Source organism: Andrena cerasifolii, chromosome 6, assembly GCF_050908995.1.
Source record: "Andrena cerasifolii isolate SP2316 chromosome 6, iyAndCera1_principal, whole genome shotgun sequence".
In the NCBI taxonomy this organism is placed as follows: domain Eukaryota; kingdom Metazoa; phylum Arthropoda; class Insecta; order Hymenoptera; family Andrenidae; genus Andrena; species Andrena cerasifolii.
The window spans coordinates 1,181,471-1,206,156 of NC_135123.1; the positions used below are offsets into that span (position 1 = coordinate 1,181,471).

The following is a 24,686-nucleotide window of genomic DNA, read 5'->3' on the forward strand; positions in this document are numbered from 1 at the left end:
ATAAAATAGTTAAGAATACTCACTGTCATAGTTACAAACTGCAAAAATGGAGGGGTATGAAAAAAATACTACCAACAACACGCGGTATTCCCAAGCGGTCACCCATCCAAGTACTAACCACGCCCAATGTCGCTTAACTTCAGTGATCGGACGAGAACTGGTGTTTTACAGACATAGAATGGTCGTTGGTAAAAATACGGTTTTATTTATCGAAGAAATTGGTACTTACGTTGACAATGAGTGGAAATGAATTTCTGACAGGTCCGCACTACAAAGAAACGGACAGAGAAGTGAAGCTAAATAAAATAGTTTAATATACTCACTGTCATAGTTACAAACTGCAAAAATGGAGGGGTATGAAAAAAATACTACCAACAACACGCGGTATTCCCAAGCGGTCACCCATCCAAGTACTAACCACGCCCAATGTCGCTTAACTTCAGTGATCGGACGAGAACTGGTGTTTTACAGACATAGAATGGTCGTTGGTAAAAATACGGTTTTATTTATCGAAGAAATTGGAACTAACATTAACAATGAGTGGAAATGAATTTCTGACAGGTCCGCACTACAAAAAAACGGACAGAGAAGTGGAGCTAAATGAAACAGTTTAGAATAGTCACTGTCATAGTTGGAAACTGCAAAATTGGAGCGGTATGAAGAAAATACTACCAACAACACGCGGTATTCCCAAGCGGTCACCCATCCAAGTACTAACCACGCCCAATGTCGCTTAACTTCAGTGATCGGACGAGAACTGGTGTTTTACAGACATAGAATGGTCGTTGGTAAAAATACCGTTTTATTTATCGAAGAAATTGGTACTTACGTTGACAATGAGTGGAAATGAATTTCTGACAGGTCCGCACTACAAAAAAACCGACAGAGAAGTGAAGCTAAATAAAATAGTTTAGAATAGTCACTGTCATAGTTACAAACTGCAAAAACGGAGCGGTATGAAGAAAATACTACCAAAAACACGCGGTATTCCCAAGCGGTCAACCTTCCAAGTACTAACCACGCCCAATGTCGCTTAACTTCAGTGATCGGACGAGAACTGGTGTTTTACAGACATAGAATGGTCGTTGGTAAAAATACGGTTTTATTTATCGAAGAAATTGGTACTTACGTTGACAATGAGTGGAAATGAATTTCTGACAGGTCCGCACTACAAAAAAACCGACAGAGAAGTGAAGCTAAATAAAATAGTTTAGAATAGTCACTGTCATAGTTACAAACTGCAAAAACGGAGCGGTATGAAAAAAATACTACCAACAACACGCGGTATTCCCAAGCGGTCAACCTTCCAAGTACTAACCACGCCCAATGTCGCTTAACTTCAGTGATCGGACGAGAACTGGTGTTTTACAGACATAGAATGGTCGTTGGTAAAAATACAGTTTTATTTATCGAAGAAATTGGTACTAACATTGACAATGAGTGAAAATGAATTTCTGACAGGTCCGCACTACAAAGAAACGGACAGAGAAGTGAAGCTAAATAAAATAGTTTAGAATAGTCACTGTCATAGTTGGAAACTGCAAAATTGGAGCGGTATGAAGAAAATACTACCAACAACACGCGGTATTCCCAAGCGGTCACCAATTCAAGTACTAACCACGCCCAATGTCGCTTAAATTCAGTGATGGGACGAGAACTGGTGTTTTACAGACATAGAATGGTCGTTGGTAAAAATACGGTTTTATTTATCGAAGAAATTGGTACTTACGTTGACAATGAGTGGAAATGAATTTCCGACAGGTCCGTACTACAAAAAAACCGACAGAGAAGTGAAGCTAAATAAAATAGTTAAGAATACTCACTGTCATAGTTACAAACTGCAAAAATGGAGGGGTATGAACAAAATACTACCAACAACACGCGGTATTCCCAAGCGGTCACCCATCCAAGTACTAACCACGCCCAATGTCGCTTAACTTCAGTGATCGGACGAGAACTGGTGTTTTACAGACATAGAATGGTCATTGGTAAAAATACGGTTTTATTTATCGAAGAAATTGGAACTAACATTAACAATGAGTGGAAATGAATTTCTGACAGGTCCGCACTACAAAAAAACGGACAGAGAATTGGAGCTAAATGAAACAGTTTAGAATACTCACTGTCATAGTTACAAACTGCAAAAATGGAGGGGTATGAAAAAAATACTACCAACAACACGCGGTATTCCCAAGCGGTCACCCATCCAAGTACTAACCACGCCCAATGTCGCTTAACTTCAGTGATCGGACGAGAACTGGTGTTTTACAGACATAGAATGGTCGTTGGTAAAAATACGGTTTTATTTATCGAAGAAATTGGTACTTACGTTGACAATGAGTGGAAATGAATTTCTGACAGGTCCGCACTACAAAGAAACGGACAGAGAAGTGAAGCTAAATAAAATAGTTTAATATACTCACTGTCATAGTTACAAACTGCAAAAATGGAGGGGTATGAAAAAAATACTACCAACAACACGCGGTATTCCCAAGCGGTCACCCATCCAAGTACTAACCACGCCCAATGTCGCTTAACTTCAGTGATCGGACGAGAACTGGTGTTTTACAGACATAGAATGGTCGTTGGTAAAAATACGGTTTTATTTATCGAAGAAATTGGAACTAACATTAACAATGAGTGGAAATGAATTTCTGACAGGTCCGCACTACAAAAAAACGGACAGAGAAGTGGAGCTAAATGAAACAGTTTAGAATAGTCACTGTCATAGTTGGAAACTGCAAAAATGGAGGGGTATGAAAAAAATACTACCAACAACACGCGGTATTCCCAAGCGGTCACCCATCCAAGTACTAACCACGCCCAATGTCGCTTAACTTCAGTGATCGGACGAGAACTGGTGTTTTACAGACATAGAATGGTCGTTGGTAAAAATACCGTTTTATTTATCGAAGAAATTGGTACTTACGTTGACAATGAGTGGAAATGAATTTCTGACAGGTCCGCACTACAAAGAAACGGACAGAGAAGTGAAGCTAAATAAAATAGTTTAATATACTCACTGTCATAGTTACAAACTGCAAAAATGGAGGGGTATGAAAAAAATACTACCAACAACACGCGGTATTCCCAAGCGGTCACCCATCCAAGTACTAACCACGCCCAATGTCGCTTAACTTCAGTGATCGGACGAGAACTGGTGTTTTACAGACATAGAATGGTCGTTGGTAAAAATACGGTTTTATTTATCGAAGAAATTGGAACTAACATTAACAATGAGTGGAAATGAATTTCTGACAGGTCCGCACTACAAAGAAACGGACAGAGAAGTGAAGCTAAATAAAATAGTTTAATATACTCACTGTCATAGTTACAAACTGCAAAAATGGAGGGGTATGAAAAAAATACTACCAACAACACGCGGTATTCCCAAGCGGTCACCCATCCAAGTACTAACCACGCCCAATGTCGCTTAACTTCAGTGATCGGACGAGAACTGGTGTTTTACAGACATAGAATGGTCGTTGGTAAAAATACGGTTTTATTTATCGAAGAAATTGGTACTTACGTTGACAATGAGTGGAAATGAATTTCTGACAGGTCCGCACTACAAAAAAACCGACAGAGAAGTGAAGCTAAATAAAATAGTTTAGAATAGTCACTGTCATAGTTACAAACTGCAAAAACGGAGCGGTATGAAGAAAATACTACCAACAACACGCGGTATTCCCAAGCGGTCAACCTTCCAAGTACTAACCACGCCCAATGTCGCTTAACTTCAGTGATCGGACGAGAACTGGTGTTTTACAGACATAGAATGGTCGTTGGTAAAAATACGGTTTTATTTATCGAAGAAATTGGTACTTACGTTGACAATGAGTGGAAATGAATTTCTGACAGGTCCGCACTACAAAAAAAAACCGACAGAGAAGTGAAGCTAAATCAAATAGTTTAATATACTCACTGTCATAGTTACAAACTGCAAAAATGGAGCGGTATGAAGAAAATACTACCAACAACACGCGGTATTCCCAAGCGGTCACCCATCCAAGTACTAACCACGCCCAATGTCGCTTAACTTCAGTGATCGGACGAGAACTGGTGTTTTACAGACATAGAATGGTCGTTGGTAAAAATACGGTTTTATTTATCGAAGAAATTGGTACTAACATTGACAATGAGTGAAAATGAATTTCTGACAGGTCCGCACTACAAAGAAACGGACAGAGAAGTGAAGCTAAATAAAATAGTTTAATATACTCACTGTCATAGTTACAAACTGCAAAATTGGAGCGGTATGAAGAAAATACTACCAACAACACGCGGTATTCCCAAGCGGTCACCCATCCAAGTACTAACCACGCCCAATGTCGCTTAACTTCAGTGATCGGACGAGAACTGGTGTTTTACAGACATAGAATGGTCGTTGGTAAAAATACGGTTTTATTTATCGAAGAAATAGGAACTAACATTAACAATGAGTGGAAATGAATTTCTGACAGGTCCGCAATACAGAAAAACGGACAGAGAAGTGGAGCTAAATGAAACAGTTTAGAATAGTCACTGTCATAGTTGGAAACTGCAAAATTGGAGCGGTATGAAGAAAATACTACCAACAACACGCGGTATTCCCAAGCGGTCAACCTTCCAAGTACTAACCACGCCCAATGTCGCTTAACTTCAGTGATCGGACGAGAACTGGTGTTTTACAGACATAGAATGGTCGTTGGTAAAAATACGGTTTTATTTATCGAAGAAATTGGTACTTACGTTGACAATGAGTGGAAATGAATTTCTGACAGGTCCGCACTACAAAAAAACCGACAGAGAAGTGAAGCTAAATAAAATAGTTTAGAGTAGTCACTGTCATAGTTACAAACTGCAAAAACGGAGCGGTATGAAGAAAATACTACCAACAACACGCGGTATTCCCAAGCGGTCACCCATCCAAGTACTAACCACGCCCAATGTCGCTTAACTTCAGTGATCGGACGAGAACTGGTGTTTTACAGACATAGAATGGTCGTTGGTAAAAATACGGTTTTATTTATCGAAGAAATTGGTACTAACATTGACAATGAGTGAAAATGAATTTCTGACAGGTCCGCACTACAAAGAAACGGACAGAGAAGTGAAGCTAAATAAAATAGTTTAATATACTCACTGTCATAGTTACAAACTGCAAAATTGGAGGGGTATGAAAAAAATACTACCAACAACACGCGGTATTCCCAAGCGGTCACCCATCCAAGTACTAACCACGCCCAATGTCGCTTAACTTCAGTGATCGGACGAGAACTGGTGTTTTACAGACATAGAATGGTCGTTGGTAAAAATACGGTTTTATTTATCGAAGAAATTGGTACTAACATTGACAATGAGTGAAAATGAATTTCTGACAGGTCCGCACTACAAAGAAACGGACAGAGAAGTGAAGCTAAATAAAATAGTTTAGAATAGTCACTGTCATAGTTGGAAACTGCAAAATTGGAGCGGTATGAAGAAAATACTACCAACAACACGCGGTATTCCCAAGCGGTCACCCATCCAAGTACTAACCACGCCCAATGTCGCTTAACTTCAGTGATCGGACGAGAACTGGTGTTTTACAGACATAGAATGGTCGTTGGTAAAAATACGGTTTTATTTATCGAAGAAATTGGTAGTTACGTTGACAATGAGTGGAAATGAATTTCTGACAGGTCCGCACTACAAAAAAACCGACAGAGAAGTGAAGCTAAATAAAATAGTTAAGAATACTCACTGTCATAGTTACAAACTGCAAAAATGGAGGGGTATGAAAAAAATACTACCAACAACACGCGGTATTCCCAAGCGGTCACCCATCCAAGTACTAACCACGCCCAATGTCGCTTAACTTCAGTGATCGGACGAGAACTGGTGTTTTACAGACATAGAATGGTCGTTGGTAAAAATACGGTTTTATTTATCGAAGAAATTGGTACTTACGTTGACAATGAGTGGAAATGAATTTCTGACAGGTCCGCACTACAAAGAAACGGACAGAGAAGTGAAGCTAAATAAAATAGTTTAATATACTCACTGTCATAGTTACAAACTGCAAAAATGGAGGGGTATGAAAAAAATACTACCAACAACACGCGGTATTCCCAAGCGGTCACCCATCCAAGTACTAACCACGCCCAATGTCGCTTAACTTCAGTGATCGGACGAGAACTGGTGTTTTACAGACATAGAATGGTCGTTGGTAAAAATACGGTTTTATTTATCGAAGAAATTGGAACTAACATTAACAATGAGTGGAAATGAATTTCTGACAGGTCCGCACTACAAAAAAACGGACAGAGAAGTGGAGCTAAATGAAACAGTTTAGAATAGTCACTGTCATAGTTGGAAACTGCAAAATTGGAGCGGTATGAAGAAAATACTACCAACAACACGCGGTATTCCCAAGCGGTCAACCTTCCAAGTACTAACCACGCCCAATGTCGCTTAACTTCAGTGATCGGACGACAACTGGTGTTTTACAGACATAGAATGGTCGTTGGTAAAAATACGGTTTTATTTATCGAAGAAATTGGTACTTACGTTGACAATGAGTGGAAATGAATTTCTGACAGGTCCGCACTACAAAGAAACGGACAGAGAAGTGAAGCTAAATAAAATAGTTTAATATACTCACTGTCATAGTTACAAACTGCAAAAATGGAGGGGTATGAAAAAAATACTACCAACAACACGCGGTATTCCCAAGCGGTCACCCATCCAAGTACTAACCACGCCCAATGTCGCTTAACTTCAGTGATCGGACGAGAACTGGTGTTTTACAGACATAGAATGGTCGTTGGTAAAAATACGGTTTTATTTATCGAAGAAATAGGAACTAACATTAACAATGAGTGGAAATGAATTTCTGACAGGTCCGCACTACAGAAAAACGGACAGAGAAGTGGAGCTAAATGAAACAGTTTAGAATAGTCACTGTCATAGTTGGAAACTGCAAAATTGGAGCGGTATGAAGAAAATACTACCAACAACACGCGGTATTCCCAAGCGGTCAACCTTCCAAGTACTAACCACGCCCAATGTCGCTTAACTTCAGTGATCGGACGAGAACTGGTGTTTTACAGACATAGAATGGTCGTTGGTAAAAATACGGTTTTATTTATCGAAGAAATTGGTACTTACGTTGACAATGAGTGGAAATGAATTTCTGACAGGTCCGCACTACAAAAAAACCGACAGAGAAGTGAAGCTAAATAATATAGTTTAGAATAGTCACTGTCATAGTTACAAACTGCAAAAACGGAGCGGTATGAAGAAAATACTACCAACAACACGCGGTATTCCCAAGCGGTCAACCTTCCAAGTACTAACCACGCCCAATGTCGCTTAACTTCAGTGATCGGACGAGAACTGGTGTTTTACAGACATAGAATGGTCGTTGGTAAAAATACGGTTTTATTTATCGAAGAAATAGGAACTAACATTAACAATGAGTGGAAATGAATTTCTGACAGGTCCGCACTACAGAAAAACGGACAGAGAAGTGGAGCTAAATGAAACAGTTTAGAATAGTCACTGTCATAGTTGGAAACTGCAAAATTGGAGCGGTATGAAGAAAATACTACCAACAACACGCGGTATTCCCAAGCGGTCAACCTTCCAAGTACTAACCACGCCCAATGTCGCTTAACTTCAGTGATCGGACGAGAACTGGTGTTTTACAGACATAGAATGGTCGTTGGTAAAAATACGGTTTTATTTATCGAAGAAATTGGTACTTACGTTGACAATGAGTGGAAATGAATTTCTGACAGGTCCGCACTACAAAAAAACCGACAGAGAAGTGAAGCTAAATAAAATAGTTTAGAATAGTCACTGTCATAGTTACAAACTGCAAAAACGGAGCGGTATGAAGAAAATACTACCAACAACACGCGGTATTCCCAAGCGGTCAACCTTCCAAGTACTAACCACGCCCAATGTCGCTTAACTTCAGTGATCGGACGAGAACTGGTGTTTTACAGACATAGAATGGTCGTTGGTAAAAATACGGTTTTATTTATCGAAGAAATTGGTACTTACGTTGACAATGAGTGGAAATGAATTTCTGACAGGTCCGCACTACAAAAAAACCGACAGAGAAGTGAAGCTAAATAAAATAGTTTAGAATAGTCACTGTCATAGTTACAAACTGCAAAAACGGAGCGGTATGAAAAAAATACTACCAACAACACGCGGTATTCCCAAGCGGTCAACCTTCCAAGTACTAACCACGCCCAATGTCGCTTAACTTCAGTGATCGGACGAGAACTGGTGTTTTACAGACATAGAATGGTCGTTGGTAAAAATACAGTTTTATTTATCGAAGAAATTGGTACTAACATTGACAATGAGTGAAAATGAATTTCTGACAGGTCCGCACTACAAAGAAACGGACAGAGAAGTGAAGCTAAATAAAATAGTTTAGAATAGTCACTGTCATAGTTGGAAACTGCAAAATTGGAGCGGTATGAAGAAAATACTACCAACAACACGCGGTATTCCCAAGCGGTCACCAATCCAAGTACTAACCACGCCCAATGTCGCTTAAATTCAGTGATGGGACGAGAACTGGTGTTTTACAGACATAGAATGGTCGTTGGTAAAAATACGGTTTTATTTATCGAAGAAATTGGTACTTACGTTGACAATGAGTGGAAATGAATTTCCGACAGGTCCGTACTACAAAAAAACCGACAGAGAAGTGAAGCTAAATAAAATAGTTAAGAATACTCACTGTCATAGTTACAAACTGCAAAAATGGAGGGGTATGAACAAAATACTACCAACAACACGCGGTATTCCCAAGCGGTCACCCATCCAAGTACTAACCACGCCCAATGTCGCTTAACTTCAGTGATCGGACGAGAACTGGTGTTTTACAGACATAGAATGGTCATTGGTAAAAATACGGTTTTATTTATCGAAGAAATTGGAACTAACATTAACAATGAGTGGAAATGAATTTCTGACAGGTCCGCACTACAAAAAAACGGACAGAGAATTGGAGCTAAATGAAACAGTTTAGAATACTCACTGTCATAGTTACAAACTGCAAAAATGGAGGGGTATGAAAAAAATACTACCAACAACACGCGGTATTCCCAAGCGGTCACCCATCCAAGTACTAACCACGCCCAATGTCGCTTAACTTCAGTGATCGGACGAGAACTGGTGTTTTACAGACATAGAATGGTCGTTGGTAAAAATACGGTTTTATTTATCGAAGAAATTGGTACTTACGTTGACAATGAGTGGAAATGAATTTCTGACAGGTCCGCACTACAAAGAAACGGACAGAGAAGTGAAGCTAAATAAAATAGTTTAATATACTCACTGTCATAGTTACAAACTGCAAAAATGGAGGGGTATGAAAAAAATACTACCAACAACACGCGGTATTCCCAAGCGGTCACCCATCCAAGTACTAACCACGCCCAATGTCGCTTAACTTCAGTGATCGGACGAGAACTGGTGTTTTACAGACATAGAATGGTCGTTGGTAAAAATACGGTTTTATTTATCGAAGAAATTAGTACTTACGTTGACAATGAGTGGAAATGAATTTCTGACAGGTCCGCACTACAAAAAAACCGACAGAGAAGTGAAGCTAAATAAAATAGTTTAGAATAGTCACTGTCATAGTTACAAACTGCAAAAACGGAGCGGTATGAAAAAAATACTACCAACAACACGCGGTATTCCCAAGCGGTCAACCTTCCAAGTACTAACCACGCCCAATGTCGCTTAACTTCAGTGATCGGACGAGAACTGGTGTTTTACAGACATAGAATGGTCGTTGGTAAAAATACAGTTTTATTTATCGAAGAAATTGGTACTAACATTGACAATGAGTGAAAATGAATTTCTGACAGGTCCGCACTACAAAGAAACGGACAGAGAAGTGAAGCTAAATAAAATAGTTTAGAATAGTCACTGTCATAGTTGGAAACTGCAAAATTGGAGCGGTATGAAGAAAATACTACCAACAACACGCGGTATTCCCAAGCGGTCACCAATCCAAGTACTAACCACGCCCAATGTCGCTTAAATTCAGTGATGGGACGAGAACTGGTGTTTTACAGACATAGAATGGTCGTTGGTAAAAATACGGTTTTATTTATCGAAGAAATTGGTACTTACGTTGACAATGAGTGGAAATGAATTTCCGACAGGTCCGTACTACAAAAAAACCGACAGAGAAGTGAAGCTAAATAAAATAGTTAAGAATACTCACTGTCATAGTTACAAACTGCAAAAATGGAGGGGTATGAACAAAATACTACCAACAACACGCGGTATTCCCAAGCGGTCACCCATCCAAGTACTAACCACGCCCAATGTCGCTTAACTTCAGTGATCGGACGAGAACTGGTGTTTTACAGACATAGAATGGTCATTGGTAAAAATACGGTTTTATTTATCGAAGAAATTGGAACTAACATTAACAATGAGTGGAAATGAATTTCTGACAGGTCCGCACTACAAAAAAACGGACAGAGAATTGGAGCTAAATGAAACAGTTTAGAATACTCACTGTCATAGTTACAAACTGCAAAAATGGAGGGGTATGAAAAAAATACTACCAACAACACGCGGTATTCCCAAGCGGTCACCCATCCAAGTACTAACCACGCCCAATGTCGCTTAACTTCAGTGATCGGACGTTTTTTGTTTGTAAAAGTCTCTTTATTATATAACATATGTACATTTAAGCGTATAAAATAAATACATTTAAACTGTTTCTTTGGTAATTGAATTTGTACCTAGTTCCTACAATTAATGCTTAACCTACTACTATGATTAATCAGTCGATATGCAGTATATCTCTTATTTCTAGTGTGTTCATTTAGATCATATCTAGTATTGTTTCATGTAATCATTCAATAAGGGAAAATTGCGTTAAAAAAAAAACCCTTCTTTGTTCTCAGCTTTACACCTTTGTGTGTACCTGTTTGCATGTACTGTTTTGATGCGTTATCAGGTATTTTGTTACAGTGTTAGTCCTATTTAATACTGTACTTAATTTACTTAAATTACTTTTGCTTACTTATGACCTGAGTATCACACGTTTTATCACATGCGTATCACTGCATTTCATAAAAAATAGTTAACTTTTGATAAGGTAGCCTATGCTTAAAATTAAACGGTATATTATGATCTCTAATTTCTGTTAGATTTTTAGTTAGTGGATTACTTCCTATATGATATCTATAAAAGCTTACCGCTAATTTATTGCAATATTCACCCATATATTGCATGTCCACGCTTTCATGTAGGTCTGTTATCCTAGTATTCCTGCGAGCTGAGAGTATGAGTCTTAGAAGCTTATTTTGCATGACTTGTAAGGCATTGATGTTCGTTGGAGCAGATCCACACCATACTGGTGTAGCGTATGTCATTATGGGCCTTATAATCATTTTATATACTAGTTTTTTATTGCTAATTGACATAGGAGAGTTGTATACCATTAATGGGTACAACTTCCTTAGGATTGCATGGGATTTTTTCACACTTTCCATGATGTGGTTTCTATAGGTGAGTCCTGTGTCCAGATGTACTCCCAGGTATTTTACTGCTTTGACTGGGGTTGTTTTGTGCCCATATACTGTTATCGGTTGGAATATTCTGCTGTTTCTTTCCTTCTTCTTCGTAAAAGTTATTACTTCAGTTTTGGTTTCGTTGAGATGTATTTTCCATTTCCGATAGTATGGCTCCAGTATCGTCATATGCGTTTGTATCTGTTTGGCAGCTATTATGGCGTTATAGGAATGTGTGTAGATTGCTGTATCATCTGCAAAGAGTGCTAATTTTGTTCTTGCAAAAGTAGGTATGTCATTAAGATAGACATTGAATAGCTTGGGGCCCAGGACAGATCCTTGGGGAACTCCTGCTTGAATCGATCTCTTGGTAGACTTGATGTTGTTTATTTGTACTCTGAGGTGCCTGCCGCTGAGGTATGATGCTATGAATTTGATGAGTGTCGGTGGATACTGTTGTTTCATCAACTTATTTATGAGCCCCTCTATCCAGACTCTGTCAAATGCCTTTTCAATGTCAAGTAAAAGCATGACAGTTACTAGTTCCCTGTTAAAATTTGTTGATACATCGTTTACTATCCTTGTTACCTGTTGTATTGTACTGTGTTTTTCCCTGAACCCAAATTGCTCGTCTATACAAATGTTGTTTGCCTTCTCGAATTTGTTAAGTCTGCTATGAACTATTTTTTCTAAGACTTTACTCATGGTAGGCAGCAGGCTTATGGGTCTGTAGCTGCTTGATTCTGCTTCCTTTTTCCCTGCTTTGTGTATTGGTACTATGACTCCGGTTTTCCAATTAGTCGGGAAGTGATATTTCTTGATTGATGCATTTAATATATACATGAGTTGGACTATTGCTTTCCTGGGTAAGTTCTTCAATATAAGGTTTTGTATGCCATCAGCTCCCGGTGCTTTCTTTGCAGGTAAGCCCATAATGATTTTGAAGACTTCTTTCGGTGTTGTGTAATACTTGTGCGCGTCCTCCTCTATCTCGTTCTGTAGGAATGTCTGTACCTCTTTGATTATTCCATTTTGCTCGATGGTGTTGTTTACTAAATTTATGCTGTGCACTTTTTCAAATTGGTCTGCCAGCATCTCTACTTTTTCTTCGTCTGTGATTGCTTCGATATTGTTTTTAATTAATGTAGGTATTGATTTGTATTCAGTTTTAAGTGCTTTTGTCATCGTCCATATAGAATTATCTTTTGGGTTCAGCTTCTTCAATTTCCTCTCCCATTCGTTGTTTCTGTGCTCCGTAATGGCTTTCCTTATGTTTCTAGTTTCATTATACATAATTCGCTTTATGAAGTCCAATCTATATTTCTGCCAGCATTTCCTGGTCTTATTTCTCTTTCTTATCATTTCCTTTATGTGTTCAGGTATTTCATCCTGTATTGCTTTTAGTGGTTTCGTCTGTATGGTCTTTGCTACGGCATTTTGTATCCTGCACGTTAGTTGTTGAACTTCCTTTTCTATTTGTTCCGTTGTGGTTATTTTTGAGTTTATAGTTATCTCTTGATTTAATCGCTGTCTGAAAGCTTTCCAGTTGGCATTCTTGTAGTCAAATCCCACTTTATCTGTTACATTTACTTGTTGTGCCCCCAATTCTATTGTCACAGGATTATGGTCCGAGCTTAGCTCATGTAATACGGTCATTTCTGAGATGTCCCTCACATTTTTGTTGAGTGCTATATCTATCGTAGACGCTGGTTGTCCATTGGTTGGATAATGTGTATATTCGTTGGGGTATAATATACTGCAGTTGTTCCTCGATACATAGTTGTATATTTTTCTTCCTTTGCTATTTGGGTTGGTATTGTTCCAAGCTGGATGTCGTGCATTAAGATCTCCAACTATTAGTATTTTGTTTCCCATTTTTAGAAGTTTGTGAATCTCGTTTATTTGGAAGTGATTCGAGGGGTTATTATACACTCCTATTATGTATATTCTGGTGGGTAGTCTTATGCACAAGCATTCAATTGAGATGTCATCATTTATTGTTACTTCTTTGTGTACTATGCTGCTCTTGATTAGTATTAGGATTCCTCCTGAACATTTAAGAGTATTATCTTTCCTAATACATATATAGTTCTTGAATTTAATTTTAGTTGTTTCCTTGAGCCTTGTATCATTGATTATGAATATGTCTATTTGTTGTCTATTAATAAATTCTTTGACTTCGCTAATTCTGCTTATCAAGCCATTTGCATTCCAGGTGCAGATTCTTATGTTTTTGTTAGCCATCTAATTTATCACAGAATTTGATAAATACTTCCAATTGTTGAACTTTTGTTTTGCATTGACTCAATTGAATTCTGAGTTCTTTTACTGCTTCCAGCATCTCTTTTATGTTGCAGAGCTTTTTTATTTCCCTGAGTTCGTTGCCTATGCCTAAAATTTCATTAAGCTCTTCCCTGTCCTTTGATTCCTTGTCTCTTGGTTGTGTTATCCGTGAAGCATATGTGTTCTCCCTGATTTGTGCCCTGTTTATCCATGCGTTGCTTGGCATGTTTTGATTATGGTTTCTGTTCATGCTTGGGAACAGAGTGACATCTTCTACATTGGGTGCTTTTTTTGGAATGAGTGTCACGTTATGTTGATGCCCTCCAGTTTTTGACTTTGAAGTTATCCATTCTATTCTTTTTTTATATGCCTCGCATATTGTGGCATTTGCTGGATGATCTCCATCGCAGTTGACGCATCTTGCTGGCTGATCTCTAGGCTTCGGACAATCTTTTGTAAGGTGTTTTTCTGCACATTTTAAGCATGCTGGTTCTGCATAGCAATTGGAGGTAGCATGCCCCCATTCCTGACATCTGTGGCACTGTGTAGCCCTTCTTTTAGTTTTGTAGTCCTCCCAGGTAACTTTGATATGACAGATATAGTGTATTTTGTGGTTCAGTAGTGTCCGTTTCATTGTGGCTGGTAATGAAATCATATATAAGGGAGTTTCAGTACCCTTCATAACGTGCACATTTGTTACAAGAAGTCCTTGCGCTGCCAGGTCATCCGTTATTTCCTTTTCTTCCATTTTTGCGTGCAATCCTCTGATGACAAACGTTTTCCTTCTTTCATTGTGCAGTGTGTAAGTATGAAATTCTATTTTTTTATTTTGGTATTCCTCCTTCAGTTTTTTGTAATCTTCCTGTGTTGTTGTGAAGACCTCAGTTTTGTCTTTATGATATTTTATGTAGTATTTACTTTCTAGAATGTGTGTTAGGGTGTATGTGAATCGTGCATGACTTTCGGTGTTCCCATGTATTACTAGTGGGGTTGGTTTTTTCGCTTTAGATTTATCCATTTGTCTCTTACTTGATATTTTTGTGTCCTCGCTTACCCCTTCGTTTTCAATGTCCATGTCAGATTCATTATCGTTTGATAATGACTCGAACCTGTTGCTGCATGGTATTGGCGTTGCAGTTTCTGTTTGTCTAGTCCTTTTATTCTGTTTTTTGTCCGCCATTGTTTCAGTAGTCCTTTGTCGTTTTGTTCGTTTGATGATGATGTGATTTATGCTGTAATCATTTTCGCCCAGTTTTAGGTTAGGATCCCCGGAGGGGACGCTTTGTTGTGAGGTCAGCGCAGGATTGTTTATTATTTCTACGGACGTTGCTCTATTAAATTGCGTGGTATGTGCAGCCGTCAAAATGTTAGTACTGTTGAAAATATCGCAATACTATGATATAAAAGTATGCGCGTAGCACCAAACACGTCTCGCCGCTTCGACGGTCAGTGATCGAGTCCAGTGATCGGACGAGAACTGGTGTTTTACAGACATAGAATGGTCGTTGGTAAAAATACGGTTTTATTTATCGAAGAAATTGGTACTTACGTTGACAATGAGTGGAAATGAATTTCTGACAGGTCCGCACTACAAAGAAACGGACAGAGAAGTGAAGCTAAATAAAATAGTTTAATATACTCACTGTCATAGTTACAAACTGCAAAAATGGAGGGGTATGAAAAAAATACTACCAACAACACGCGGTATTCCCAAGCGGTCACCCATCCAAGTACTAACCACGCCCAATGTCGCTTAACTTCAGTGATCGGACGAGAACTGGTGTTTTACAGACATAGAATGGTCGTTGGTAAAAATACGGTTTTATTTATCGAAGAAATTGGAACTAACATTAACAATGAGTGGAAATGAATTTCTGACAGGTCCGCACTACAAAAAAACGGACAGAGAAGTGGAGCTAAATGAAACAGTTTAGAATAGTCACTGTCATAGTTGGAAACTGCAAAAATGGAGGGGTATGAAAAAAATACTACCAACAACACGCGGTATTCCCAAGCGGTCACCCATCCAAGTACTAACCACGCCCAATGTCGCTTAACTTCAGTGATCGGACGAGAACTGGTGTTTTACAGACATAGAATGGTCGTTGGTAAAAATACGGTTTTATTTATCGAAGAAATTGGAACTAACATTAACAATGAGTGGAAATGAATTTCTGACAGGTCCGCACTACAAAAAAACGGACAGAGAAGTGGAGCTAAATGAAACAGTTTAGAATAGTCACTGTCATAGTTGGAAACTGCAAAATTGCAGCGGTATGAAGAAAATACTACCAACAACACGCGGTATTCCCAAGCGGTCAACCTTCCAAGTACTAACCACGCCCAATGTCGCTTAACTTCAGTGATCGGACGAGAACTGGTGTTTTACAGACATAGAATGGTCGTTGGTAAAAATACGGTTTTATTTATCGAAGAAATTGGTACTTACGTTGACAATGAGTGGAAATGAATTTCTGACAGGTCCGCACTACAAAAAAAAACCGACAGAGAAGTGAAGCTAAATCAAATAGTTTAATATACTCACTGTCATAGTTACAAACTGCAAAAATGGAGCGGTATGAAGAAAATACTACCAACAACACGCGGTATTCCCAAGCGGTCACCCATCCAAGTACTAACCACGCCCAATGTCGCTTAACTTCAGTGATCGGACGAGAACTGGTGTTTTACAGACATAGAATGGTCGTTGGTAAAAATACCGTTTTATTTATCGAAGAAATTGGTACTTACATTGACAATGAGTGGAAATGAATTTCTGACAGGTCCGCACTACAAAGAAACGGACAGAGAAGTGAAGCTAAATAAAATAGTTTAATATACTCACTGTCATAGTTACAAACTGCAAAAATGGAGGGGTATGAAAAAAATACTACCAACAACACGCGGTATTCCCAAGCGGTCACCCATCCAAGTACTAACCACGCCCAATGTCGCTTAACTTCAGTGATCGGACGAGAACTGGTGTTTTACAGACATAGAATGGTCGTTGGTAAAAATACGGTTTTATTTATCGAAGAAATTGGAACTAACATTAACAATGAGTGGAAATGAATTTCTGACAGGTCCGCACTACAAAGAAACGGACAGAGAAGTGAAGCTAAATAAAATAGTTTAATATACTCACTGTCATAGTTACAAACTGCAAAAATGGAGGGGTATGAAAAAAATACTACCAACAACACGCGGTATTCCCAAGCGGTCACCCATCCAAGTACTAACCACGCCCAATGTCGCTTAACTTCAGTGATCGGACGAGAACTGGTGTTTTACAGACATAGAATGGTCGTTGGTAAAAATACGGTTTTATTTATCGAAGAAATTGGTACTTACGTTGACAATGAGTGGAAATGAATTTCTGACAGGTCCGCACTACAAAGAAACGGACAGAGAAGTGAAGCTAAATAAAATAGTTTAATATACTCACTGTCATAGTTACAAACTGCAAAAATGGAGGGGTATGAAAAAAATACTACCAACAACACGCGGTATTCCCAACCGGTCACCCATCCAAGTACTAACCACGCCCAATGTCGCTTAACTTCAGTGATCGGACGAGAACTGGTGTTTTACAGACATAGAATGGTCGTTGGTAAAAATACCGTTTTATTTATCGAAGAAATTGGTACTGACGTTGACAATGAGTGGAAATGAATTTCTGACAGGTCCGCACTACAAAGAAACGGACAGAGAAGTGAAGCTAAATAAAATAGTTTAATATACTCACTGTCATAGTTACAAACTGCAAAAATGGAGGGGTATGAAAAAAATACTACCAACAACACGCGGTATTCCCAAGCGGTCACCCATCCAAGTACTAACCACGCCCAATGTCGCTTAACTTCAGTGATCGGACGAGAACTGGTGTTTTACAGACATAGAATGGTCGTTGGTAAAAATACGGTTTTATTTATCGAAGAAATTGGTACTTACGTTGACAATGAGTGGAAATGAATTTCTGACAGGTCCGCACTACAAAGAAACGGACAGAGAAGTGAAGCTAAATAAAATAGTTTAATATACTCACTGTCATAGTTACAAACTGCAAAAATGGAGGGGTATGAAAAAAATACTACCAACAACACGCGGTATTCCCAAGCGGTCACCCATCCAAGTACTAACCACGCCCAATGTCGCTTAACTTCAGTGATCGGACGAGAACTGGTGTTTTACAGACATAGAATGGTCGTTGGTAAAAATACGGTTTTATTTATCGAAGAAATTGGTACTTACGTTGACAATGAGTGGAAATGAATTTCTGACAGGTCCGCACTACAAAGAAACGGACAGAGAAGTGAAGCTAAATAAAATAGTTTAATATACTCACTGTCATAGTTACAAACTGCAAAATTGCAGCGGTATGAAGAAAATACTACCAACAACACGCGGTATTCCCAAGCGGTCAACCTTCCAAGTACTAACCACGCCCAATGTCGCTTAACTTCAGTGATCGGACGAGAACTGGTGTTTTACAGACATAGAATGGTCGTTGGTAAAAATACGGTTTTATTTATCGAAGAAATTGGTACTTACGTTGACAATGAGTGGAAATGAATTTCTGACAGGTCCGCACTACAAAAAAAAACCGACAGAGAAGTGAAGCTAAATCAAATAGTTTAATATACTCACTGTCATAGTTACAAACTGCAAAAATGGAGCGGTATGAAGAAAATACTACCAACAACACGCGGTATTCCCAAGCGGTCACCCATCCAAGTACTAACCACGCCCAATGTCGCTTAACTTCAGTGATCGGACGAGAACTGGTGTTTTACAGACATAGAATGGTCGTTGGTAAAAATACCGTTTTATTTATCGAAGAAATTGGTACTTACATTGACAATGAGTGGAAATGAATTTCTGACAGGTCCGCACTACAAAGAAACGGACAGAGAAGTGAAGCTAAATAAAATAGTTTAATATACTCACTGTCATAGTTACAAACTGCAAAAATGGAGGGGTATGAAAAAAATACTACCAACAACACGCGGTATTCCCAAGCGGTCACCCATCCAAGTACTAACCACGCCCAATGTCGCTTAACTTCAGTGATCGGACGAGAACTGGTGTTTTACAGACATAGAATGGTCGTTGGTAAAAATACGGTTTTATTTATCGAAGAAATTGGAACTAACATTAACAATGAGTGGAAATGAATTTCTGACAGGTCCGCACTACAAAGAAACGGACAGAGAAGTGAAGCTAAATAAAATAGTTTAATATACTCACTGTCATAGTTACAAACTGCAAAAATGGAGGGGTATGAAAAAAATACTACCAACAACACGCGGTATTCCCAAGCGGTCACCCATCCAAGTACTAACCACGCCCAATGTCGCTTAACTTCAGTGATCGGACGAGAACTGGTGTTTTACAGACATAGAATGGTCGTTGGTAAAAATACGGTTTTATTTATCGAAGAAATTGGTACTTACGTTGACAATGAGTGGAAATGAATTTCTGACAGGTCCGCACTACAAAGAAACGGACAGAGAAGTGAAGCTAAATAAAATAGTTTAATATACTCACTGTCATAGTTACAAACTGCAAAAATGGAGGGGTATGAAAAAAATACTACCAACAACACGCGGTATTCCCAACCGGTCACCCATCCAAGTACTAACCACGCCCAATGTCGCTTAACTTCAGTGATCGGACGAGAACTGGTGTTTTACAGACATAGAATGGTCGTTGGTAAAAATACCGTTTTATTTATCGAAGAAATTGGTACTGACGTTGACAATGAGTGGAAATGAATTTCTGACAGGTCCGCACTACAAAGAAACGGACAGAGAAGTGAAGCTAAATAAAATAGTTTAATATACTCACTGTCATAGTTACAAACTGCAAAAATGGAGGGGTATGAAAAAAATACTACCAACAACACGCGGTATTCCCAAGCGGTCACCCATCCAAGTACTAACCACGCCCAATGTCGCTTAACTTCAGTGATCGGACGAGAACTGGTGTTTTACAGACATAGAATGGTCGTTGGTAAAAATACGGTTTTATTTATCGAAGAAATTGGTACTTACGTTGACAATGAGTGGAAATGAATTTCTGACAGGTCCGCACTACAAAGAAACGGACAGAGAAGTGAAGCTAAATAAAATAGTTTAATATACTCACTGTCATAGTTACAAACTGCAAAAATGGAGGGGTATGAAAAAAATACTACCAACAACACGCGGTATTCCCAAGCGGTCACCCATCCAAGTACTAACCACGCCCAATGTCGCTTAACTTCAGTGATCGGACGAGAACTGGTGTTTTACAGACATAGAATGGTCGTTGGTAAAAATACGGTTTTATTTATCGAAGAAATTGGTACTTACGTTGACAATGAGTGGAAATGAATTTCTGACAGGTCCGCACTACAAAGAAACGGACAGAGAAGTGAAGCTAAATAAAATAGTTTAATATACTCACTGTCATAGTTACAAACTGCAAAAATGGAGGGGTATGAAAAAAATACTACCAACAACACGCGGTATTCCCAAGCGGTCACCCATCCAAGTACTAACCACGCCCAATGTCGCTTAACTTCAGTGATCGGACGAGAACTGGTGTTTTACAGACATAGAATGGTCGTTGGTAAAAATACGGTTTTATTTATCGAAGAAATTGGAACTAACATTAACAATGAGTGGAAATGAATTTCTGACAGGTCCGCACTACAAAAAAACGGACAGAGAAGTGGAGCTAAATGAAACAGTTTAGAATAGTCACTGTCATAGTTGGAAACTGCAAAATTGGAGCGGTATGAAGAAAATACTACCAACAACACGCGGTATTCCCAAGCGGTCAACCTTCCAAGTACTAACCACGCCCAATGTCGCTTAACTTCAGTGATCGGACGAGAACTGGTGTTTTACAGACATAGAATGGTCGTTGGTAAAAATACGGTTTTATTTATCGAAGAAATTGGTACTTACGTTGACAATGAGTGGAAATGAATTTCTGACAGGTCCGCACTACAAAAAAAACCGACAGAGAAGTGAAGCTAAATAAAATAGTTTAGAATAGTCACTGTCATAGTTACAAACTGCAAAAATGGAGGGGTATGAAAAAAATACTACCAACAACACGCGGTATTCCCAAGCGGTCACCCATCCAAGTACTAACCACGCCCAATGTCGCTTAACTTCAGTGATCGGACGAGAACTGGTGTTTTACAGACATAGAATGGTCGTTGGTAAAAATACGGTTTTATTTATCGAAGAAATTGGTACTTACGTTGACAATGAGTGGAAATGAATTTCTGACAGGTCCGCACTACAAAAAAAAACCGACAGAGAAGTGAAGCTAAATCAAATAGTTTAATATACTCACTGTCATAGTTACAAACTGCAAAAATGGAGCGGTATGAAGAAAATACTACCAACAACACGCGGTATTCCCAAGCGGTCACCCATCCAAGTACTAACCACGCCCAATGTCGCTTAACTTCAGTGATCGGACGAGAACTGGTGTTTTACAGACATAGAATGGTCGTTGGTAAAAATACGGTTTTATTTATCGAAGAAATTGGTACTTACGTTGACAATGAGTGGAAATGAATTTCTGACAGGTCCGCACTACAAAAAAACCGACAGAGAAGTGAAGCTAAATAAAATAGTTTAGAATAGTCACTGTCATAGTTACAAACTGCAAAAACGGAGCGGTATGAAAAAAATACTACCAACAACACGCGGTATTCCCAAGCGGTCAACCTTCCAAGTACTAACCACGCCCAATGTCGCTTAACTTCAGTGATCGGACGAGAACTGGTGTTTTACAGACATAGAATGGTCGTTGGTAAAAATACGGTTTTATTTATCGAAGAAATTGGTACTTACGTTGACAATGAGTGGAAATGAATTTCTGACAGGTCCGCACTACAAAAAAAAACCGACAGAGAAGTGAAGCTAAATCAAATAGTTCAATATACTCACTGTCATAGTTACAAAGTGCAAAAATGGAGCGGTATGAAGAAAATACTACCAACAACACGCGGTATTCCCAAGCGGTCACCCATCCAAGTACTAACCACGCCCAATGTCGCTTAACTTCAGTGATCGGACGAGAACTGGTGTTTTACAGACATAGAATGGTCGTTGGTAAAAATACGGTTTTATTTATCGAAGAAATTGGTAGTTACGTTGACAATGAGTGGAAATGAATTTCTGACAGGTCCGCACTACAAAAAAACCGACAGAGAAGTGAAGCTAAATAAAATAGTTAAGAATACTCACTGTCATAGTTACAAACTGCAAAAATGGAGGGGTATGAAAAAAATACTACCAACAACACGCGGTATTCCCAAGCGGTCACCCATCCAAGTACTAACCACGCCCAATGTCGCTTAACTTCAGTGATCGGACGAGAACTGGTGTTTTACAGACATAGAATGGTCGTTGGTAAAAATACGGTTTTATTTATCGAAGAAATTGGTACTTACGTTGACAATGAGTGGAAATGAATTTCTGACAGGTCCGCACTACAAAGAAACGGACAGAGAAGTGAAGCTAAATAAAATAGTTTAATATACTCACTGTCATAGTTACAAACTGCAAAAATGGAGGGGTATGAAAAAAATACTACCAACAACACGCGGTATTCCCAAGCGGTCACCCATCCAAGTACTAACCACGCCCAATGTCGCTTAACTTCAGTGATCGGACGAGAACTGGTGTTTTACAGACATAGAATGGTCGTTGGTAAAAATACGGTTTTATTTATCGAAGAAATTGGAACTAACATTAACAATGAGTGGAAATGAATTTCTGACAGGTCCGCACTACAAAAAAACGGACAGAGAAGTGGAGCTAAATGAAACAGTTTAGAATAGTCACTGTCATAGTTGGAAACTGCAAAATTGGAGCGGTATGAAGAAAATACTACCAACAACACGCGGTATTCCCAAGCGGTCAACCTTCCAAGTACTAACCACGCCCAATGTCGCTTAACTTCAGTGATCGGACGAGAACTGGTGTTTTACAGACATAGAATGGTCGTTGGTAAAAATACGGTTTTATTTATCGAAGAAATTGGTACTTACGTTGACAATGAGTGGAAATGAATTTCTGACAGGTCCGCACTACAAAAAAACCGACAGAGAAGTGAAGCTAAATAAAATAGTTTAGAATAGTCACTGTCATAGTTACAAACTGCAAAAACGGAGCGGTATGAAGAAAATACTACCAACAACACGCGGTATTCCCAAGCGGTCAACCTTCCAAGTACTAACCACGCCCAATGTCGCTTAACTTCAGTGATCGGACGAGAACTGGTGTTTTACAGACATAGAATGGTCGTTGGTAAAAATACGGTTTTATTTATCGAAGAAATTGGTACTTACGTTGACAATGAGTGGAAATGAATTTCTGACAGGTCCGCACTACAAAAAAAAACCGACAGAGAAGTGAAGCTAAATCAAATAGTTTAATATACTCACTGTCATAGTTACAAACTGCAAAAATGGAGCGGTATGAAGAAAATACTACCAACAACACGCGGTATTCCCAAGCGGTCACCCATCCAAGTACTAACCACGCCCAATGTCGCTTAACTTCAGTGATCGGACGAGAACTGGTGTTTTACAGACATAGAATGGTCGTTGGTAAAAATACGGTTTTATTTATCGAAGAAATTGGTACTTACGTTGACAATGAGTGGAAATGAATTTCTGACAGGTCCGAACTACAAAAAAACCGACAGAGAAGTGAAGCTAAATAAAATAGTTTAGAATAGTCACTGTCATAGTTACAAACTGCAAAAACGGAGCGGTATGAAAAAAATACTACCAACAACACGCGGTATTCCCAAGCGGTCAACCTTCCAAGTACTAACCACGCCCAATGTCGCTTAACTTCAGTGATCGGACGAGAACTGGTGTTTTACAGACATAGAATGGTCGTTGGTAAAAATACGGTTTTATTTATCGAAGAAATTGGTACTTACGTTGACAATGAGTGGAAATGAATTTCTGACAGGTCCGCACTACAAAAAAACCGACAGAGAAGCGAAGCTAAATAAAATAGTTTAGAATAGTCACTGTCATAGTTACAAACTGCAAATACGGAGCGGTATGAAAAAAATACTACCAACAACACGCGGTATTCCCAAGCGGTCACCCATCCAAGTACTAACCACGCCCAATGTCGCTTAACTTCAGTGATCGGACGAGAACTGGTGTTTTACAGACATAGAATGGTCGTTGGTAAAAATACGGTTTTATTTATCGAAGAAATTGGTACTTACGTTGACAATGAGTGGAAATGAATTTCTGACAGGTCCGCACTACGAAAAAAAACCGACAGAGAAGTGAAGCTAAATCAAATAGTTTAATATACTCACTGTCATAGTTACAAACTGCAAAAATGGAGCGGTATGAAGAAAATACTACCAACAACACGCGGTATTCCCAAGCGGTCACCCATCCAAGTACTAACCACGCCCAATGTCGCTTAACTTCAGTGATCGGACGAGAACTGGTGTTTTACAGACATAGAATGGTCGTTGGTAAAAATACGGTTTTATTTATCGAAGAAATTGGTACTTACGTTGACAATGAGTGGAAATGAATTTCTGACAGGTCCGAACTACAAAAAAATCGACAGAGAAGTGAAGCTAAATAAAATAGTTTAGAATAGTCACTGTCATAGTTACAAACTGCAAAAACGGAGCGGTATGAAAAAAATACTACCAACAACACGCGGTATTCCCAAGCGGTCAACCTTCCAAGTACTAACCACGCCCAATGTCGCTTAACTTCAGTGATCGGACGAGAACTGGTGTTTTACAGACATAGAATGGTCGTTGGTAAAAATACGGTTTTATTTATCGAAGAAATTGGTACTTACGTTGACAATGAGT

The 24,686-nt window shown here is 38.9% G+C and overlaps 44 non-coding genes and 22 pseudogenes across 44 annotated transcripts; all 66 read right to left on the minus strand.

Annotated features, from left to right (window-relative positions):
* Window positions 1-69: 69 nt before the first annotated feature.
* On the minus strand, window positions 70-190 carry LOC143370549 (5S ribosomal RNA). The gene has a single exon (XR_013085657.1). It is a non-coding gene; the product is annotated as a 5S ribosomal RNA (ribosomal RNA).
* A 179-nt stretch (window positions 191-369) lies between these two features.
* Window positions 370-490, minus strand: LOC143370550 (5S ribosomal RNA). Its single transcript, XR_013085658.1, has one exon. It is a non-coding gene; the product is annotated as a 5S ribosomal RNA (ribosomal RNA).
* Window positions 491-669: 179 nt separating this feature from the next.
* On the minus strand, window positions 670-790 carry LOC143370553 (5S ribosomal RNA). The gene has a single exon (XR_013085660.1). It is a non-coding gene; the product is annotated as a 5S ribosomal RNA (ribosomal RNA).
* Window positions 791-969: 179 nt separating this feature from the next.
* LOC143370999 (5S ribosomal RNA) lies at window positions 970-1,090 on the minus strand (annotated as a pseudogene).
* Window positions 1,091-1,269: 179 nt separating this feature from the next.
* Window positions 1,270-1,390, minus strand: LOC143370881 (5S ribosomal RNA; annotated as a pseudogene).
* A 179-nt stretch (window positions 1,391-1,569) lies between these two features.
* Window positions 1,570-1,690, minus strand: LOC143371041 (5S ribosomal RNA; annotated as a pseudogene).
* A 179-nt stretch (window positions 1,691-1,869) lies between these two features.
* On the minus strand, window positions 1,870-1,990 carry LOC143370767 (5S ribosomal RNA). The gene has a single exon (XR_013085871.1). It is a non-coding gene; the product is annotated as a 5S ribosomal RNA (ribosomal RNA).
* A 179-nt stretch (window positions 1,991-2,169) lies between these two features.
* LOC143370555 (5S ribosomal RNA) lies at window positions 2,170-2,290 on the minus strand. Its single transcript, XR_013085662.1, has one exon. It is a non-coding gene; the product is annotated as a 5S ribosomal RNA (ribosomal RNA).
* Window positions 2,291-2,469: 179 nt separating this feature from the next.
* Window positions 2,470-2,590, minus strand: LOC143370556 (5S ribosomal RNA). Its single transcript, XR_013085663.1, has one exon. It is a non-coding gene; the product is annotated as a 5S ribosomal RNA (ribosomal RNA).
* A 179-nt stretch (window positions 2,591-2,769) lies between these two features.
* On the minus strand, window positions 2,770-2,890 carry LOC143370557 (5S ribosomal RNA). The gene has a single exon (XR_013085664.1). It is a non-coding gene; the product is annotated as a 5S ribosomal RNA (ribosomal RNA).
* Window positions 2,891-3,069: 179 nt separating this feature from the next.
* Window positions 3,070-3,190, minus strand: LOC143370558 (5S ribosomal RNA). The gene has a single exon (XR_013085665.1). It is a non-coding gene; the product is annotated as a 5S ribosomal RNA (ribosomal RNA).
* Window positions 3,191-3,369: 179 nt separating this feature from the next.
* On the minus strand, window positions 3,370-3,490 carry LOC143370559 (5S ribosomal RNA). Its single transcript, XR_013085666.1, has one exon. It is a non-coding gene; the product is annotated as a 5S ribosomal RNA (ribosomal RNA).
* A 179-nt stretch (window positions 3,491-3,669) lies between these two features.
* Window positions 3,670-3,790, minus strand: LOC143370883 (5S ribosomal RNA; annotated as a pseudogene).
* A 181-nt stretch (window positions 3,791-3,971) lies between these two features.
* Window positions 3,972-4,092, minus strand: LOC143370560 (5S ribosomal RNA). The gene has a single exon (XR_013085667.1). It is a non-coding gene; the product is annotated as a 5S ribosomal RNA (ribosomal RNA).
* A 179-nt stretch (window positions 4,093-4,271) lies between these two features.
* Window positions 4,272-4,392, minus strand: LOC143370561 (5S ribosomal RNA). Its single transcript, XR_013085668.1, has one exon. It is a non-coding gene; the product is annotated as a 5S ribosomal RNA (ribosomal RNA).
* Window positions 4,393-4,571: 179 nt separating this feature from the next.
* Window positions 4,572-4,692, minus strand: LOC143370884 (5S ribosomal RNA; annotated as a pseudogene).
* A 179-nt stretch (window positions 4,693-4,871) lies between these two features.
* LOC143370562 (5S ribosomal RNA) lies at window positions 4,872-4,992 on the minus strand. Its single transcript, XR_013085669.1, has one exon. It is a non-coding gene; the product is annotated as a 5S ribosomal RNA (ribosomal RNA).
* A 179-nt stretch (window positions 4,993-5,171) lies between these two features.
* LOC143370563 (5S ribosomal RNA) lies at window positions 5,172-5,292 on the minus strand. The gene has a single exon (XR_013085670.1). It is a non-coding gene; the product is annotated as a 5S ribosomal RNA (ribosomal RNA).
* Window positions 5,293-5,471: 179 nt separating this feature from the next.
* Window positions 5,472-5,592, minus strand: LOC143370564 (5S ribosomal RNA). Its single transcript, XR_013085671.1, has one exon. It is a non-coding gene; the product is annotated as a 5S ribosomal RNA (ribosomal RNA).
* A 179-nt stretch (window positions 5,593-5,771) lies between these two features.
* On the minus strand, window positions 5,772-5,892 carry LOC143370566 (5S ribosomal RNA). The gene has a single exon (XR_013085673.1). It is a non-coding gene; the product is annotated as a 5S ribosomal RNA (ribosomal RNA).
* Window positions 5,893-6,071: 179 nt separating this feature from the next.
* On the minus strand, window positions 6,072-6,192 carry LOC143370567 (5S ribosomal RNA). Its single transcript, XR_013085674.1, has one exon. It is a non-coding gene; the product is annotated as a 5S ribosomal RNA (ribosomal RNA).
* Window positions 6,193-6,371: 179 nt separating this feature from the next.
* On the minus strand, window positions 6,372-6,492 carry LOC143371001 (5S ribosomal RNA; annotated as a pseudogene).
* Window positions 6,493-6,671: 179 nt separating this feature from the next.
* LOC143370569 (5S ribosomal RNA) lies at window positions 6,672-6,792 on the minus strand. Its single transcript, XR_013085675.1, has one exon. It is a non-coding gene; the product is annotated as a 5S ribosomal RNA (ribosomal RNA).
* Window positions 6,793-6,971: 179 nt separating this feature from the next.
* On the minus strand, window positions 6,972-7,092 carry LOC143370885 (5S ribosomal RNA; annotated as a pseudogene).
* A 179-nt stretch (window positions 7,093-7,271) lies between these two features.
* LOC143370886 (5S ribosomal RNA) lies at window positions 7,272-7,392 on the minus strand (annotated as a pseudogene).
* Window positions 7,393-7,571: 179 nt separating this feature from the next.
* LOC143370887 (5S ribosomal RNA) lies at window positions 7,572-7,692 on the minus strand (annotated as a pseudogene).
* A 179-nt stretch (window positions 7,693-7,871) lies between these two features.
* On the minus strand, window positions 7,872-7,992 carry LOC143370888 (5S ribosomal RNA; annotated as a pseudogene).
* Window positions 7,993-8,171: 179 nt separating this feature from the next.
* LOC143370889 (5S ribosomal RNA) lies at window positions 8,172-8,292 on the minus strand (annotated as a pseudogene).
* Window positions 8,293-8,471: 179 nt separating this feature from the next.
* Window positions 8,472-8,592, minus strand: LOC143371013 (5S ribosomal RNA; annotated as a pseudogene).
* Window positions 8,593-8,771: 179 nt separating this feature from the next.
* LOC143370768 (5S ribosomal RNA) lies at window positions 8,772-8,892 on the minus strand. The gene has a single exon (XR_013085872.1). It is a non-coding gene; the product is annotated as a 5S ribosomal RNA (ribosomal RNA).
* Window positions 8,893-9,071: 179 nt separating this feature from the next.
* On the minus strand, window positions 9,072-9,192 carry LOC143370570 (5S ribosomal RNA). The gene has a single exon (XR_013085676.1). It is a non-coding gene; the product is annotated as a 5S ribosomal RNA (ribosomal RNA).
* A 179-nt stretch (window positions 9,193-9,371) lies between these two features.
* Window positions 9,372-9,492, minus strand: LOC143370571 (5S ribosomal RNA). Its single transcript, XR_013085677.1, has one exon. It is a non-coding gene; the product is annotated as a 5S ribosomal RNA (ribosomal RNA).
* A 179-nt stretch (window positions 9,493-9,671) lies between these two features.
* Window positions 9,672-9,792, minus strand: LOC143370891 (5S ribosomal RNA; annotated as a pseudogene).
* A 179-nt stretch (window positions 9,793-9,971) lies between these two features.
* LOC143371014 (5S ribosomal RNA) lies at window positions 9,972-10,092 on the minus strand (annotated as a pseudogene).
* Window positions 10,093-10,271: 179 nt separating this feature from the next.
* On the minus strand, window positions 10,272-10,392 carry LOC143370769 (5S ribosomal RNA). The gene has a single exon (XR_013085873.1). It is a non-coding gene; the product is annotated as a 5S ribosomal RNA (ribosomal RNA).
* Window positions 10,393-15,500: 5,108 nt separating this feature from the next.
* LOC143370572 (5S ribosomal RNA) lies at window positions 15,501-15,621 on the minus strand. The gene has a single exon (XR_013085678.1). It is a non-coding gene; the product is annotated as a 5S ribosomal RNA (ribosomal RNA).
* A 179-nt stretch (window positions 15,622-15,800) lies between these two features.
* On the minus strand, window positions 15,801-15,921 carry LOC143370573 (5S ribosomal RNA). The gene has a single exon (XR_013085680.1). It is a non-coding gene; the product is annotated as a 5S ribosomal RNA (ribosomal RNA).
* Window positions 15,922-16,100: 179 nt separating this feature from the next.
* On the minus strand, window positions 16,101-16,221 carry LOC143370892 (5S ribosomal RNA; annotated as a pseudogene).
* Window positions 16,222-16,402: 181 nt separating this feature from the next.
* Window positions 16,403-16,523, minus strand: LOC143370574 (5S ribosomal RNA). The gene has a single exon (XR_013085681.1). It is a non-coding gene; the product is annotated as a 5S ribosomal RNA (ribosomal RNA).
* A 179-nt stretch (window positions 16,524-16,702) lies between these two features.
* On the minus strand, window positions 16,703-16,823 carry LOC143370575 (5S ribosomal RNA). Its single transcript, XR_013085682.1, has one exon. It is a non-coding gene; the product is annotated as a 5S ribosomal RNA (ribosomal RNA).
* Window positions 16,824-17,002: 179 nt separating this feature from the next.
* LOC143370576 (5S ribosomal RNA) lies at window positions 17,003-17,123 on the minus strand. Its single transcript, XR_013085683.1, has one exon. It is a non-coding gene; the product is annotated as a 5S ribosomal RNA (ribosomal RNA).
* Window positions 17,124-17,302: 179 nt separating this feature from the next.
* LOC143370788 (5S ribosomal RNA) lies at window positions 17,303-17,423 on the minus strand. Its single transcript, XR_013085890.1, has one exon. It is a non-coding gene; the product is annotated as a 5S ribosomal RNA (ribosomal RNA).
* Window positions 17,424-17,602: 179 nt separating this feature from the next.
* LOC143370578 (5S ribosomal RNA) lies at window positions 17,603-17,723 on the minus strand. The gene has a single exon (XR_013085685.1). It is a non-coding gene; the product is annotated as a 5S ribosomal RNA (ribosomal RNA).
* A 179-nt stretch (window positions 17,724-17,902) lies between these two features.
* LOC143370579 (5S ribosomal RNA) lies at window positions 17,903-18,023 on the minus strand. The gene has a single exon (XR_013085686.1). It is a non-coding gene; the product is annotated as a 5S ribosomal RNA (ribosomal RNA).
* Window positions 18,024-18,202: 179 nt separating this feature from the next.
* On the minus strand, window positions 18,203-18,323 carry LOC143370893 (5S ribosomal RNA; annotated as a pseudogene).
* Window positions 18,324-18,504: 181 nt separating this feature from the next.
* Window positions 18,505-18,625, minus strand: LOC143370580 (5S ribosomal RNA). Its single transcript, XR_013085687.1, has one exon. It is a non-coding gene; the product is annotated as a 5S ribosomal RNA (ribosomal RNA).
* A 179-nt stretch (window positions 18,626-18,804) lies between these two features.
* Window positions 18,805-18,925, minus strand: LOC143370581 (5S ribosomal RNA). Its single transcript, XR_013085688.1, has one exon. It is a non-coding gene; the product is annotated as a 5S ribosomal RNA (ribosomal RNA).
* Window positions 18,926-19,104: 179 nt separating this feature from the next.
* Window positions 19,105-19,225, minus strand: LOC143370582 (5S ribosomal RNA). The gene has a single exon (XR_013085689.1). It is a non-coding gene; the product is annotated as a 5S ribosomal RNA (ribosomal RNA).
* Window positions 19,226-19,404: 179 nt separating this feature from the next.
* Window positions 19,405-19,525, minus strand: LOC143370789 (5S ribosomal RNA). Its single transcript, XR_013085891.1, has one exon. It is a non-coding gene; the product is annotated as a 5S ribosomal RNA (ribosomal RNA).
* Window positions 19,526-19,704: 179 nt separating this feature from the next.
* LOC143370583 (5S ribosomal RNA) lies at window positions 19,705-19,825 on the minus strand. Its single transcript, XR_013085690.1, has one exon. It is a non-coding gene; the product is annotated as a 5S ribosomal RNA (ribosomal RNA).
* A 179-nt stretch (window positions 19,826-20,004) lies between these two features.
* LOC143370584 (5S ribosomal RNA) lies at window positions 20,005-20,125 on the minus strand. The gene has a single exon (XR_013085691.1). It is a non-coding gene; the product is annotated as a 5S ribosomal RNA (ribosomal RNA).
* A 179-nt stretch (window positions 20,126-20,304) lies between these two features.
* On the minus strand, window positions 20,305-20,425 carry LOC143370585 (5S ribosomal RNA). Its single transcript, XR_013085692.1, has one exon. It is a non-coding gene; the product is annotated as a 5S ribosomal RNA (ribosomal RNA).
* Window positions 20,426-20,604: 179 nt separating this feature from the next.
* On the minus strand, window positions 20,605-20,725 carry LOC143370894 (5S ribosomal RNA; annotated as a pseudogene).
* A 180-nt stretch (window positions 20,726-20,905) lies between these two features.
* Window positions 20,906-21,026, minus strand: LOC143370586 (5S ribosomal RNA). Its single transcript, XR_013085693.1, has one exon. It is a non-coding gene; the product is annotated as a 5S ribosomal RNA (ribosomal RNA).
* Window positions 21,027-21,207: 181 nt separating this feature from the next.
* On the minus strand, window positions 21,208-21,328 carry LOC143370587 (5S ribosomal RNA). The gene has a single exon (XR_013085694.1). It is a non-coding gene; the product is annotated as a 5S ribosomal RNA (ribosomal RNA).
* Window positions 21,329-21,507: 179 nt separating this feature from the next.
* LOC143370895 (5S ribosomal RNA) lies at window positions 21,508-21,628 on the minus strand (annotated as a pseudogene).
* Window positions 21,629-21,809: 181 nt separating this feature from the next.
* On the minus strand, window positions 21,810-21,930 carry LOC143370590 (5S ribosomal RNA). The gene has a single exon (XR_013085696.1). It is a non-coding gene; the product is annotated as a 5S ribosomal RNA (ribosomal RNA).
* Window positions 21,931-22,109: 179 nt separating this feature from the next.
* LOC143370591 (5S ribosomal RNA) lies at window positions 22,110-22,230 on the minus strand. The gene has a single exon (XR_013085697.1). It is a non-coding gene; the product is annotated as a 5S ribosomal RNA (ribosomal RNA).
* A 179-nt stretch (window positions 22,231-22,409) lies between these two features.
* On the minus strand, window positions 22,410-22,530 carry LOC143370592 (5S ribosomal RNA). Its single transcript, XR_013085698.1, has one exon. It is a non-coding gene; the product is annotated as a 5S ribosomal RNA (ribosomal RNA).
* A 179-nt stretch (window positions 22,531-22,709) lies between these two features.
* Window positions 22,710-22,830, minus strand: LOC143370897 (5S ribosomal RNA; annotated as a pseudogene).
* A 179-nt stretch (window positions 22,831-23,009) lies between these two features.
* On the minus strand, window positions 23,010-23,130 carry LOC143370899 (5S ribosomal RNA; annotated as a pseudogene).
* Window positions 23,131-23,311: 181 nt separating this feature from the next.
* Window positions 23,312-23,432, minus strand: LOC143370593 (5S ribosomal RNA). The gene has a single exon (XR_013085699.1). It is a non-coding gene; the product is annotated as a 5S ribosomal RNA (ribosomal RNA).
* A 179-nt stretch (window positions 23,433-23,611) lies between these two features.
* LOC143370900 (5S ribosomal RNA) lies at window positions 23,612-23,732 on the minus strand (annotated as a pseudogene).
* A 179-nt stretch (window positions 23,733-23,911) lies between these two features.
* Window positions 23,912-24,032, minus strand: LOC143370594 (5S ribosomal RNA). The gene has a single exon (XR_013085700.1). It is a non-coding gene; the product is annotated as a 5S ribosomal RNA (ribosomal RNA).
* Window positions 24,033-24,213: 181 nt separating this feature from the next.
* Window positions 24,214-24,334, minus strand: LOC143370595 (5S ribosomal RNA). Its single transcript, XR_013085701.1, has one exon. It is a non-coding gene; the product is annotated as a 5S ribosomal RNA (ribosomal RNA).
* A 179-nt stretch (window positions 24,335-24,513) lies between these two features.
* Window positions 24,514-24,634, minus strand: LOC143370901 (5S ribosomal RNA; annotated as a pseudogene).
* Between the last annotated feature and the right edge of the window lie 52 nt (window positions 24,635-24,686).